The 14,636-nt window shown below is 42.0% G+C and overlaps 1 long non-coding RNA gene across 2 annotated transcripts; it reads left to right on the top strand.

Moving 5' to 3' along the window:
• The first annotated feature begins 2,682 nt into the window (after positions 1-2,682).
• LOC103653416 (uncharacterized) lies at positions 2,683-14,282 on the top strand. 2 transcript variants are annotated; one of them, XR_565470.4, is made up of 5 exons: positions 2,683-2,839; positions 4,164-4,226; positions 5,926-6,024; positions 6,118-6,425; positions 8,837-14,282. It is a non-coding gene; the product is annotated as an uncharacterized lncRNA (long non-coding RNA). The 2 variants fall into 2 exon arrangements; XR_565469.4 differs by having other exon boundaries at positions 2,684-2,839; positions 13,953-14,282.
• Positions 14,283-14,636: the final 354 nt, after the last annotated feature.

The following is a 14,636-nucleotide window of genomic DNA, read 5'->3' as shown; positions in this document are numbered from 1 at the left end:
ATTAAAAGGCATGATCCCTTCATGGAAGTTAGTGAGTGATCATCCACTCCGAGCATGCCGGGCAGTTGATCACTTGATCTATAGGGCGGTGTTAAGTTGTTCGTTGTAACAACCGACGTACGGGCAGTCATACAGAATGACCACATTATCCATGTGAAGTGCTAGCTTGTGCATGCAGTATGGTCTCTGTTCGTATATATAGTTCATATTCATCAGAAGTATTTTAGTTTCTTGTCTGTTATAAAATTACACACACATTCCTTGTAAAATACGCATCTTTATCAATGGTTTTGATAAGACAAAAAAACTCAAGTGTTTTACTAAAATTTAAGAACCTAATATACATTTTCACGCTCTTAAATGACTTCGAACAAAAAAAATCAACTATGAAATTGTAAATCGTATCGAGAATTATAACTTCTGTATAGACTGTTAAAAATATGTGTTCATATATAATTGTGTTAAAAATCAACTAGACCGTTTGAAATTATAGATTTTGAATTATAAATCTACAAACTTCAAAGTATTTAAATAGTTTTAAAATAAAAAAATTATTCAACTACCATCGAGCTCAACCAATTGAGTATAATTTCGACTTCATCAAATCTCACGTAATAAACACATACAAAAGTATCTCCAAAATTGGTGTTGAAGGCGACCGCTCAATTCAGCTTTGGCATGACTCCTGGCTCGACAGAGTTCAGACACAAGCTTACCCCAAATTGTACTCGTAAGTACACGACAAGGAGATCATTCCAGTACAGGCTAAAACAATCACACAAACACAGAGCATGTCCCTGCCACCTAAGTCGACAGAAGCTTTTGAACAGTTCCAGCCCTTGTACAACAGTATTCTAAATCATTTTCGGCGGCACCATGCACGCCGCTGAAAATAGCCCAATTACCGCCAAAAATAGGATATTTTCAATGGCAATCGGTCTATTTTCGGTTGTATATGGCCACTAGACATTTATGGACGAAAGTAAACATATATTTTCGATGGCCAACCCTATGCCGTTGAAAATACGTTATTTTCAGTGGCCAACCCTGCGCACCGCTGGAAATAGTGGCCGCCGAAAACAAAAATAAGTTTCTATGGCCGCACATTCAGCCGTCGAAAGTAAGTAGTTTCAGAGCAAAAAATATGCCAAAAATAAAATTACAACAGATTCAAACAAATGATAAATACATACATACATCTGATTCACAATAAAGCCATCTCATCAAATTCAATGACAAATACATCATAATAAACCAAATTCACGACACCAATATCACAAGCTTCAACACCAATATTAAACACATGACAACGTCATCACAACGACCAAATTCACAACACCAATATTACAAGCTTCTCAATTCTACACATAATAAAACATAAATGTCTCGAGTCCGCCTCACACACATTTGATCACATATGGGGATTGTTTAAGTTTTGGTCACTACCTCCAGAAGCGAGGAGGTTATTTACGAAGTCTTCTGGTTTGAAGTCTAGAAAACAGAATAATACATTACCAGCTCGAATGTTAAGTTCACCACGTTTCAAATGAATAATTTCGTAAATTTCAATTTTGGCAATCTTTGGATGATGCCAAGTGAGCTCAGTAGACACAAAGATTAAAGCTCAGGTGACCTAACCTCCTACGCCACTTCTAAATTAAAGAGGAAGATCCTGCCAAATGACGTCGATAAGAGCTAGAAGAATGTGTAAAATCAGCTTGAAATACTCGACCAAAAGGGGAGACCCGACAGACAAGATCCCCCTTAGTATCCAAAACTCGAGAAAGGCCCTTTTTAAAGCGCACTTCATAGTCATCCTCAAGAAGTTGCGAAATAGAAAGCAAATTTAAATGCAAGTTTGAAACCAAAGCAACATCCTTGATGATAAAACTGTCATTCACTCGAACAGAGCCAAGAAAGACAACCTTACCTCTCGACTTATACCCGAATATGATGTATTCCTTACCAATCACGGGATCAAGGCTAAATAACCATTTGGAGCTTCCAGTCATGTGACGCGAACAACTGAATCCATGAGCCATGTCTTCTCTAGGCCTCTGTCCTGCATCAATTATAAGACACGTAGTGAGCAAATGACATAGCATTGGGGTTAGTAAACTGTGAAGGATACTAGTGCTATAGCATTTGCCCCTGAAAAGTGTTAGGAAAACACCAAACATCCCCAGTCCCATAGGGGATTGCGATCACCACGAGAAGGAAACTGTGGTCCACTAGGGAAGTAGAAACCAAAACCACTGGCATAGGGTCCCATATGGCAAATGACCAGTACCCCGCCAGGCAAGACCACCTTGTGGTCTCACTGCCTGAAGCCTAGCAGCAAAAGGCAAATCACCTCTATACCTCGCAAGACATCTCTGAGCAGGAAAATTATGGACACCATGAGAGGGGCGAGCCATGTTCCTTCTGCTCAACTCAGAACCCCGTCGCTCATCTCTCTTCCTCCTAAAGCAAAAAAGTAGCCAAATGACCCTCCCTATCACAATAATCACACTAAAATTTCATCTCTCTCTCTTAGGCCTCGTTCGTTTCTACCCAACCAAGCCAGATTGAGGCTGGATTGGAGTCCAATCCAGGTTATATTCCAAGCCCAAGAAAAAAATCTGGATTCTAATTTTTTTGTGTTCAGTTAAGCCCACTAGATTTCAAGCTCATGGGTTTGGGATTTTTTTGGCTAGGGAAGGTCCTGGATTGGAGCCAAGGCTCCAAGGGTCTGGAACAAATCGCGTGAGCCCAAGGAGCGGCGGCGGCGGCGGTGCAAGAAGACGAGCCATCCTCCCCGCCCTCCGGGGACCTCTACCTCTTCGCGAGCTTCTCTTTGGTAGGATTCCTTCTCTTTCGTTAGATCTGCTCTCTGCCTCTCTTTTGTTCGGCGTTGGGATGGTGGTTTTGGTTTTGCCCCCGAGAACTCTCTCGGTTGCCGTCGCCGTCCCAAACGTGCGCGCGGCCGTCCTCGATCTTCCCATACCATCCCGACGCGATGGCCGCCGACGGGAAGCCCGATACCGCCGCGCCCCCGCAAGTGCCTTCGGCGGCGAGGGGGTCTTCATGATAGGTGTCGTGTAGCTTCCCCATGGACAGTGGACAGGCACAGGCAGCACCGCGCGCTGGGATCCTCCTCGGCGCCGTGGAGCTTTCCCATGGACATTGGAGAGGCACGGGTAGCACCTCGCGCTGGGATCCTCCTCGGCAACCAGCACCACCAAGCTTCTTCTCCTCTCTCTCTACACCGCACCGTAGGGTAGCTTAGCTAGCGCATCAGTACGTATAGGCGGCCACAAGCGGTGTATTGATCCTGGGATAGAATATTAGCATACGGACCACTCCAGCGCTCGGTTCCCGTGCTTCCTGCCCAAGCTAGCTTTGACCGTCAAAGCACTCGGTCGCGGAGCCGGCCGGACTGGCAGGGCGTGCAGCGCTGGCCAAGCAGACTTGTCTGCCTGATGACTGCTCTGCTAGTAGTAAAAGGAGGGCGCCCAAATCGGTTCTCCCACCTCTATCCAAAGATGAGCAGTGGAATCTATACAAATGGATTCTGGAAGAGGAACAGAAGATCAAACCACACAACACCACCTCTATCTGAAGATGAGCAGTGGAATATGTACAAATCTTCTCCTGCTCCTCTGCTTGCTTGCTTCTTTGCTTGCTTGCTTGCCACGGCCGTTAGATTTTTATCCACATTGTTGCTCCTTTGCTTGCTTGCTTGCTTTCCCTCTCTCTCTCCGACCAGTCTTGTGTTGCGTACCATGGATTAGTAGCTAGCATCTCTTTCTCCAGGTTGATTTGGGCTGGCTTTCATGCCGTCTTTCTGGTATTCAAGGATGACACATGAAGCCTGCCCTGCCCCATCCGTGCTGTGCCACGGCCCCCCATAGAGAACAAAGTAGATAGCTGAGGGAGAGGCTAATGAAATTAGATTGTAGAGGAATACGTAGGTCCATACAGAGAAGGTGAACATACAATTTATTTATTTTCACTTCAGTAGTTCAGTACATGAAATTTCCCTCTTTTCTAAACACTGTTGGATGTTTGTACTGCATTCTCTCAGTCTTATGTGCTACTAGTAACTAGTACATGGAATCTGTTCTTACTGATGCTTGTATGAACCAAATAATTTATTTATTTTCATATTGTCCCTGCTCCAGCAAGAGTAGGCGAGGACGAGCCTCCCCCATCCTGGGTGTTGGTGCCTGACTCATTTTATCAAGGTACTAGCCAAAACCTAAAGAAACTAAATTATATGAACTACATAACTAGCTTTAGTAATTAGTTTTCCTTATTTCTCTTGATGCTACTTTTAGTTTTGCTATGGACATGAGCAATAGAGATCACCTTAGGATGAGGGAGGATGATGATGATGACCTCTTCCTTTTGATTCTCCCTTCCCTACATCTCTTGTGCTATCTTGGATGTAATAAAAAGAAATTGAGGCATACATCAGTGCTGACCGGGGAGGAAAAGGTTCGAGAGCTACTTGAAGGTCATATCAAGAACTACAGGGTATCATTTAGAATGGAACCTTTCATTTTCAAATCCTTGGCCAACTATCTTAGAATGGAAGGATTGGTTAAAGATACAAGAATCAAAGTTGAGGAAAAACTTGGGTTCTTCCTATACATGATTAGCCACAATGCGACATTTGAAGATCTCCAAGTATTTTTTGGTCATAGGAATGATACATTTCACCGTGTCATTAAACATTTCTTCAACATTGTTATCCTTGGCCTTAGCATGTGGTTCCTAAAGCCTCCTTCCAATCAAGTTCATCCTAAAATTCATGGTGACAACCGATTTTACCATACTTCAAGGTGACTTCTTTTAAGTCTTATGTGCCCATCTTAGAACATCCTCAATATTAGATCTTAGAAGATCGTTTGTTTTTTGCAGAATTGCATAGGTTCAATAGATGGAACCCATGTTCCAGTATCAATGTCACCCGATCAAGCCGCACCATTTAGGAATAGAAAAGGGACCCTTAGCCAAAACATGATGGTTGCTTGTGATTTTAACCTTAACATTACTTATGTGTCAGCCGGATGGGAAGGATCAGCAATAGATTCAATGGTTCTTAGATCTGCAATGAACAATGTTGTAGGAAAGTTTGAAGTACCTTCTGGGAAGGACTACCTAGTAGATGGTGGTTATGCCAATACGACTTCCTTTATTGCACCATATCGTGGGGTTAGATATCACCTGAAAGATTTGGCCATGGTCATCGAAGGCCTCAAAATCACAAAGAGTTATTCAACCATCGCCATGTTGTTTTAAGAAATCATGTAGAGAGGGCTTTGGGTGTCATAAAGAAGAGATTTCCAATCCTCAAAGTTGCTACCCTTCACAAAATGGAAAATCAAGCAAAAATACCTATTGCTGCTGTAGTCCTCCATAACTTAATTCGATCACACAATGGTGATGAGAGATGGCTAGAAAATGATCAATGAAATATCAACCCGCAAAGTTTTGTCAGCCTACCCGATAGTGACCATGGAAATGATGAAGGGAATATGGAAGGAAATAACTTAAGAGATATGATAGCTTATCATATGTGGGCAGATTATGAGCAACGTAGAAATCAGTGAATCATTTCTGTAATGGATACTGTGTGATCAATAAATGTCATTTCAATTGGACTACATACTTGTGATGATATTTGTAATGGATATTTTGTGATGGCAATTTACTGTTGTTTTGATAATAATCAAGTGTATTTTTGTAAGCTGCTGAATTTTGCTGTAATGGTTATTTTGCAAATTACTGCTGTAATGGATATTTTGTGATGGCAAATTACAACCTCCTTTTTGCTAGTCTTTCGGTTGGGGGTGGGTCACATTTCATTCCTTGTGTCACAAAAATAAAAGTAGAAACGATGTTCATAGTTTCTTTTTTGCTGGTGATTCTCTATAATAGATATGATGTTCACAAGAGGTTCTCCCAAAATTTTGATGTTATCTAAAGCTGCTCAAAAGAAGGTTTCTCCTAAAGATTCTACATCAAAGAAGTGTGGAGGTACATGTTGTTTAATATAAAGCTTGTACATGTTATTTTTATTGTGTTTCAACTTCAAATGATTAATTGTCCCTCATATTTTTTGAAATTTAGGTGGTGTTTAGAGAGCGGCATGGAATTCTGAATTGGAGAAGAGCCACGATGATTTGTTGTTTGAGCACAATGTACCTCCATATAGGGCTCAAAATTGCTGGAGTCCAGATGCTTGGAACAAAATTGTTACTAAATTCAATAAGCATGAGTATGTCACATTCAACAAGATTCAAATTCAGGAGAAGGAGAGGGAATTGAAAAGGGATTACAAGATGTTGAAAGAGGCTAGAAAGCAAAGTGGTGTTTCCTGGAATGAGAAACGATGCATGATTGTTGCAGATCCACCAATATGGGAAAATATCATAAAAGTAAGTTTTTGACTCCATCTTTATATCTAATTGTGAGTCCAGCTTTATAATTATGAACTTATTATAAAGTAGTTTAGGAACTTACTTTTTTTAATGTTTTATCAGTCATTTCCTTGGGCCAAGAAATTTCAAAAAAAAAGTCTGCCCTTCTCTTTCATGCTCTCAATTCAGCTTTTGGCATGACTCATGGCTCGACAGAGTTCAGACAAAAGCTTACCCCAAATTGTACTCGTAAGCACACGACAAGGAGATCATTCTAGTACAGGCTAAAACAATCACACAAACATAGAGCATGCCCCTGCCACCTATGTCAACAGAAGCTTTTGAACAGTTCTAGCCCTTGCACAAAAGTATTCTAAATCATTTTCGGCGGCCACATGCATGCCGCTGAAAATAGCCCAATTACCGCCAGAAATAGACTATTTTCGGTGGCAATCGGCCTATTTTCGGTTGCATATGGCCACTAGACATTTGTGGAAGAAAATAAACACATATTTTCAGTGGCCAGCCCTACGCACCCCTGAAAATAGTGGCCGCCGAAAACAAAAATAACTTTCTATGGCCGCATGTTCAGCCGTCAAAAATAAGTAGTTTCAGGGCAAAAATATGAAGAAAATAAATTACATCAGATTCAAACAAATGGCAAATACATACATCAGATTCACAATAAGGCATCTCATCAGATTCACGACACATGACAAATACATCATAATAAACCAAATTCACGACACCAATATCACAAGCTTTAACACCAATATTAAACACATGACAAAGTCACCACAACGACCAAATTCACAACACCAATATTACAAGCTTCTCAATTCTACACATAATAAAACATAAATGTCTCGAGTCCGCCATACACACATTTGATCACATATATGGATTGTTTAAGTTTTGGCCACTACCTTTAGAAGCGAGGAGGTTGTTTACGAAGTCTTCTGGTTTGAAGTATAGAAAAAGGAATAATACATTAGCAACTCGAATGTTAAGTACACCACATTTCAAATGACTAAATTCGTAAATTTCAATTTGGGCAATCCTTGGATGATGCCAAGTGAGCTCAGTCGATACAAAGATTCCAGCTCAGGTGACCTAACCTCCTATGCTACTTCCAAATCAAAGAGGAAGATCCTACCAAATGACATCGATAAGGGCTAGAAGAATGTGTAAAATTAGCTCGAAAAACTCAACCAAATGGGGAGACCCGACAGACCCTTTTTAAAGCGTACTTCATAGTCATCCTCAAGAAGTTGCGAATTTAGAAAGCAAATTTAAATGCAAGTTTGGAACCAAAGCAACATCCTTGATGATAAAACTATCATTCACTCAAACAGAGCAAAGAAAGACAACTTTACATCTTGACTTATACCCGAATATGATGTATTCCTTACCAATCATGGGGTCAAGGCTGAATAACCATTTGGAGCTTCCAGTCATGTGACGCGAACAACCGAATCCATCAGCCATGTCTTCTCTAGACCTCTGACCTGCATCAATTATAAGACACGTAGTGAGAAAATGGCATAGCACTAGGGTTAGTAAACTATGAAGGATACTAGTGCTGCAACATTTGTCCCTAAAAAGTGTTAGGGAAAACACCAAACATCCCATGTCCCATAGGGGATTGCGATCACCACAAGAAGGAAAATGTGGTCCGCTAGGGAAGTGGAAACCAAAACCACTGGCATAGGGTCCCATATGGCACATGACCAGTACCCCGCCAGGCAAGACCACCTTGTGGTCTCACTGCCTGAGGCCTAGCAGCAAAAGGCAAATCACATCTATACCTCGCAAGACATCTCTGAGCAGGAAACTTATTTACACCATGAGAGGGGCAAGTCATGTTCCTTCTGCTCAACTCAGAACCCCGTCGCTCATCTCTCTTCCTCCTAAAGCAAAAAGTAGCCAAATGACCCTCCCTATCACAATAATCACACTAAAATTTCATCTCTCTCTCTCTTAGGTGGAGTTTTTTTGTGAGATTTGGGCTTTCTGGGTGGCTGGGTGCTTTGGGAAGGGGATGACTAGAGATGTCGGGAAGGGTGTCAAGTGTGTTCCTGAGATAGTTTGGTTTTGGATACCACACTTGTTTCTGAGGAGGTGCTCTCAAAGGCTCCTCAATCACTCCATTTTTCACATCATGGGTGGAAGATTTATGTGGAGTGAGCTTGAAAAGTTTGGGGGTGGTTGAAGGTTTCTCTGAAGGTTTCAAGCCATTATACTCACCAACCGTACCAAAGCATGCGACTTTCCCATCCTTAGCACCAAAGCCTAACCCCAGTCCACTAATTCCCCTCTTGAACTGGCTGACCATCATGCTCAATTAGGGTTCACTACACGACACCAAGCTTTAGAAAGATCGAAGGTATGTGTTTTCTTCCTTGATCCTTGTCTTGTCATGCTTGCAGGACTTGAGAGTAGACTACAAACCCTCGCAAAGTGCACACTGCGTAGGTGCGGATGCACTCACTAAGCTAGCCTTCTCAAGTAAGGCTATCCTAGCATTCTTCGAGGTGAAGATGGGCAAATTTCTTGGTTGCTTGGTATCAACAAAGGGTATTGAAGCTAATCCAAGTAAGATAGAAGCCATACTTCGAATGGAGCCACCGAAGTCAAGAAAAGGTGCTCAAAGATTGACAGGAAGGTTGGCATCATTGAACAGATTCATTTCAAGGTCAGCAGAGAGGAACTTGCCATTCTTCGAAGTGCTGAAGTCAGCCGAAGTCTTTCAATGGGGATCAAATCAGCAAAAAGCCTTCGAAGAACTGAAACAATATTTGATAGAACTGACAGCCTTAACTCCACCTTCATTAGGAACTCCATTGATGTTGTATGTAGCTGCTTCCCACGCTGCGGTTAGTGCAGCACTGGTGCAAGAGAAGCAGGAGAACCAGGCAAGAAAACAAGTGTCAGTTTACTTCGTTTCCGAAGTTCTTAGTGTATCAAAGAAAAAATTATACAGAGTTAGAGAAGGTACTATATGTTGTACTAATTGCTTCCAGGAAGCTTCGACGTTATTTTCAAGCATACCACATCATAGTACCTTCTTCACAACCTCTCAAGGACATAATGAGAAATAGAGAGGCCACAGGAAGAGTTGGAAAATAGGCTGCAGAGCTGAACGAATTCACTATAGATTTCATCCATAGATCTTCGATCCAATCCCAAGCGTTAGCAGACTTCATTGCTGATTGGACGCTAGGGGCTCAGGATGAAGAGAAAACAACCGATGCCAAAGCCTGGACAGTATTTTGTGATGGGTCTTGGGGAACCTTCGGTGCAGGAGCAGCAGCTGTCTTGATTTCACCATCAAAAATCAAAACCTGCTATGCAGCAAGATTGGACTTCAATTGCACAAATAATATCGCAGAGTATGAAGCCCTTATCTTGGGGCTCCGAAAGCTTAAGGCAATGGGAATAAGAAGGGCTATACTTAAATCTGACTCACAGGTCATCTCAGGTCACGTTGACAAAAGCAGCAAAGCAAGAGACCCGAAGCTAGAAAATATATGGATGCAGTCCGAAGGATGGAAGCCTCTTTCGAAGGTTTTTCTGTAAAAAATATCCCGAGAGGAGAAAAGGAGCATGCAGATTTGCTAGCAAAATCAGTGGTACAGGGGTTTTCGTTACCTTTGGAAGTATTCTTCGAAACAATAAAAGCACCTTCGGTCGAGCTCATGGAAAGGGCGGTGCTCAAAATTTCACTAGTACATAGTGAAGATTGGAGGACTGAGACTATATATTTCCTCCAAGGCAATTGTCTTTCAGATGACGAAGTTTACAATAAAAGAATGGAAGCAAGAACAAGACCATATGTAATCATAGAGGGGAAGTTATATAAACATGGAGTTTGCTCTCCATTACTCAAGTGCTTGTCCAAAGCCGAAGGTCAAGAATTGATGAAGGAAATACATGCAGAATTATGTGGGGCTCATATTGGATCTAGGCCTTTGCTGGGGAAGGTTTTTAGACAAGGATTTTACTGGCCGAAGGCAGCTTCAGATGCAACAGATTTGGTTCAAAATTGTGAAAATTGCCAAAGATGCGCTAGAGACCAGAAACAACCTTCGTCTCTAACCCAGCTAATACAGCCAACTTGGCCACTGTAAAGGTGGGGTCTGGATTTGTTAGGTCAACTTCCACCAGCACAAGGAAACTTGAAATATGTTGTCATAGCAGTGGAATATTTCTCTAAGTGGATCGATGCAAAGCCCTTAGCTACAATAACTTCGGCCACAATACAGAAATTCTTTTGGCAAAATATTGTTTGTCGCTTCGGCGCGCCGAAGGCAATAACCGTTGATATCGGAACTCAGTTCAATGCTAAAACATTCAAAACATTTTGTAGCCAGATTGGTACAAAAATACATTTCGCATCAGTGAGGCATCCAGAGTCAAATGGACTGGTAGAAAGAGCAAACAGAATCATAACAATAGGAATAATGAAGTCAATCTTCAACCAACCCAAAGGAAAGTGGCCAGACGAATTAATAAAAGTGCTGTGGAACCACAACACTGCTGTATCAAGGTCAACAGGATTTACCCCGTTCAAGCTTCTGTTTGGTGACGAAGCAATAACACTGGAAGAAGCAAGAACGGGTTCAATAAGAACCTTAGCTTCGACAGAGGATGAAGGTGATTGCCAAATAACAAGAGACACCATAGAAGGGACTAGACTGCAAGCAATAGAACACATCAATAAGTATCAGGCTGAAACAATCAAATGGTGTGATAGAAAGGTAAAATTGAAGAATATTAAGCCAGGACATTTGGTGCTTTGTAGAGTGGCCAACCCTGATACAATGGGGAAGCTTCAGCTCAAGTGGGAAGGTCCCTTTTTGGTGGTATCTTCGTCAAGACCTGGATCTTACAGATTGAAATACATGGATGGCAACGACATACCAAGGTCTTGGAATGCGGATGAGCTTCGACGATATTATGTGGAAACAATGAAATTTTCTTATTTCTTCCCTATGGCACCCTTTTCCTTTCAAGAGGGGAGAAAGGTTTTTAATGGGGCCATAGGTTGTAATTTTCATTTTTTGTTTAGCCCTATGCAATACAAGGGCCAAATTCCCCCACATGTAAAATGTAACATCAGGGACCACACCATCGAGTGCAAGAGGCCATGGAGAAGCTCAAAAGTCGTCCCTAAGGGGATGCAGAGCTAAAATGCCACCTAAGAGGTGAAGAAGCTACAGAGCTGTTCCTAAAGGGACGCAGAGTAAGTTACGAAGCTCCAAAGTCATTCATTAGGGGATGCAGATCTTAAATACCACCTAAGTAAAAGGTGAAGAAGCTCCAAAGTCGTTCCCAAGGGAATGCAGATCTTAAATACCACCTAAGTAAAAGGTGAAGAGACTCAAAAGTCGTTCCTAAGGGGATGCAGAGTCTAGGTGTGTTTTTGGCATACATTTGCATATTTCATCACATCATCCTTCGCATTCATATGAACATACATTAGACATTTGTAGGCTCATCATCATGGCATAAAGCATAGACATTAACAGGAAAAACAGGAAATGCTTGTCCTTGATGAGAAAATACTTCGTTGCATACGAAGATGCTTCGTCTTCAATGAAAAATGCTTTGATGTGAACAAAAAGAAGAGAAGGTGTTTTTCGCCTTCGGCTCAAAAGACTACAAGCATTGGTTTCGTCCACAACAAAGCAGCCCACACATGAGCGAAAGGTAAAATGCTATTACAAGGTATTAACAAATATTTACAATAATTTGTCTAGCTGTCAATTACAATTTTTTGTCATATGATACAAAGAGTTTCTAAGTCCTTCTACAGATAAATACAAAAGGAGATTCTAGGGTTTTCAGTATTTCAGAACAAGCTTCGGCTTAGCGATCTTCAGTGCCATCATTCTGCACAAAAACAAGGTATAAGGTAATCGGAAATTTAATAAGGAAAAATCAAGGTAAAAGGACAAAGGCAAAGTTTTATACTGAGTGAAGCAGCTTTCGTGTTTCATCCCTGGCCAATTCACACCCGCCCTTTGCCCAAATTTGGGTAATAAACCTATTTCCTATACTTCGAGCCTCGGTCGGAACGTCAACCAAATCCAATGATGAAAGATTGAAGTTTAGCTTATTGACAGCTCTCGCGTGATTGCACCCGGCCTTCATGAATGCTGCAGTTGTGCCGCATGAAGCCACCAGAACACAGAAATATCTGTGCCCAGTTATAACTTCATCAAGGGCCTCAACTTCATTCTCGATATGCTCGAAGGCCCCGGGGATATCTTCAGTAGAAGGGGTGATTTCTTCAGAAGTGGCTCCAACTGTGTTAAATATCCCCTTCAATCGAGTAATACATCGAGTGACAAAGCCAGAGCATTTATCCTGAAGGTTCTTAACAGTTTCACTTAGCTTCGCATTCTTTTCAGCTTCGGCTTTGACCTTTGCTTTAAGTTCCTTCGTTTCGTGGTCAAAGCGCTCTGATCTCTCGTTCAAGGTTGCTCGAGCTTTGTCTAGCTCTCCGCTCAGCTTATCATTCTGAGACCGCGTTTCCACGAGAGAGCCTTCGGTTGATTGCAGCAGGCTGTCTTTTTCTTTTAAAGAATCTTCAAGTTTCTTAATTTTATCTTCTAAGCCTTCAATAATATCTTTGTTTTTTCTATCTTTGGTATCCTGCTGCATTTTCAAGGCTTTGCTTAATAACATACTATGCAAAACAAGTTAAAATTAGAATACTCAAACCATTACGAAGGTAATATTAAAAAGTTTAGAGAAAAACCTCACCTTGAAATTGGAATAAAACAAACTACCGACAATATGTTGCCGCCTGTAGCAGCTAATGTCAGTCTCCAAATTTGGGAATCCAACACTCTTGGATAAGGTGCCTACAATCTTCGCCCCGGCGCGGTCGCGAATGCATCCCAAGATTTCTTCATCGACCCCACCGAAGAGTATGGTTGGTAACCACAAGACATAGCAAATTCTTTTAACTCTGACTTATCTTCCTTAGAAAGTTCCTGGCCACCCAAGTGCCGAAGGTCAAAATCTTTCTTTTCCAAAAGAACATCTTCAATTTTCTTTCCTTTATCAGGCACTACGGCCATGCTTTTCTCCGCAACCACATCTGATATAAGTTTGTCAATTTCTGACATTATGGTTGCGAATTCTTTAGCTTCGACTTTGCTAGCATCTTCAGCGTCGGCAGGAATCGCTGCTTTCACCACCGAAGCTGAAGGCGACGTTTGCTTGCTCAATCGCTTGCATTAATTCACAATCCGCTGTTTCTTCTGCCCTCCAACCTTCTCCTCCGTAGCCGAAGGCGCTTCCTTCTTCTGTAAAAGGTTGGTCAGTTCCGATCTCATAGGACTTATCAGCTTGAATGGTGGGTGATGAGGACATCACTACCATGGATACAAACAACACTCCCCTAGTTGATGTTCAAGGTCCGATTACTCGCACACGCGCAAGACTATTGAATTTGCAGGTGAGCTCGTTCCTATGTACTTATTCTTGTGCATTTGAGAATAGTGTGCTACCTAATGAATTAATTGTACTTAGGAATGAAGGAAAGGACCAGCAAGGACATGGTGAAGGACTTGGAGGCGTGGAAGGCCAGCAAGGACGTTCGGATCAAGGTGGAGGACCAAACTGACGTCCGTAATCTGTCTCGGTGCTGCGACACCGTAATTGGCCTTTGGGCCGTGTATCTTTGTTGGGCCCATTAGGGTGCGTCCAGGGAGGGGTCACGCTCCTAACCCTTATATAATCAGTAGCCGCCACCACATTAGGGGCGGGTTTTTCTTAAGTTAGATCTGTTAAGAACAGTCGTCGTAGATCGGTTTGTGAGACCCCAACTTGTGAGCTTAATCATTCATCCGCAATATTCTAGATTGTGTTCTTTCTTGTTCTTGCTTGTCTTCGATTCTCAGGCAGGAATTAGCCCTCGTGGCGAGGTCAATCGCGCAGTGCACGGTTGATAACCAGAGAAGAAGTGGTGCTGCGATTGCGGGGTTCTAGCCGTGTTGATTGGAAGTCGGATCGTCTGTGTGACATCTTCACCAAATCGATAGTTACCTTCACCTGACGGAAGATCGGGCAGCCCCATTCCTATCAAGTGGTATTCAAAGACTCAGGTTTTTCATCCTATAACTCCAAATAATTGCCATACAAAAAAAATTCCGTTGTCCTAGAACCCTTGTTTAGCCTTTGCAATTTCTTTTTCAGTTTGGCTTTGTTCAGTTC

Source organism: Zea mays, chromosome 4, assembly GCF_902167145.1.
Source record: "Zea mays cultivar B73 chromosome 4, Zm-B73-REFERENCE-NAM-5.0, whole genome shotgun sequence".
In the NCBI taxonomy this organism is placed as follows: domain Eukaryota; kingdom Viridiplantae; phylum Streptophyta; class Magnoliopsida; order Poales; family Poaceae; genus Zea; species Zea mays.
This window is presented reverse-complemented; position numbering and strand designations above follow the sequence as displayed.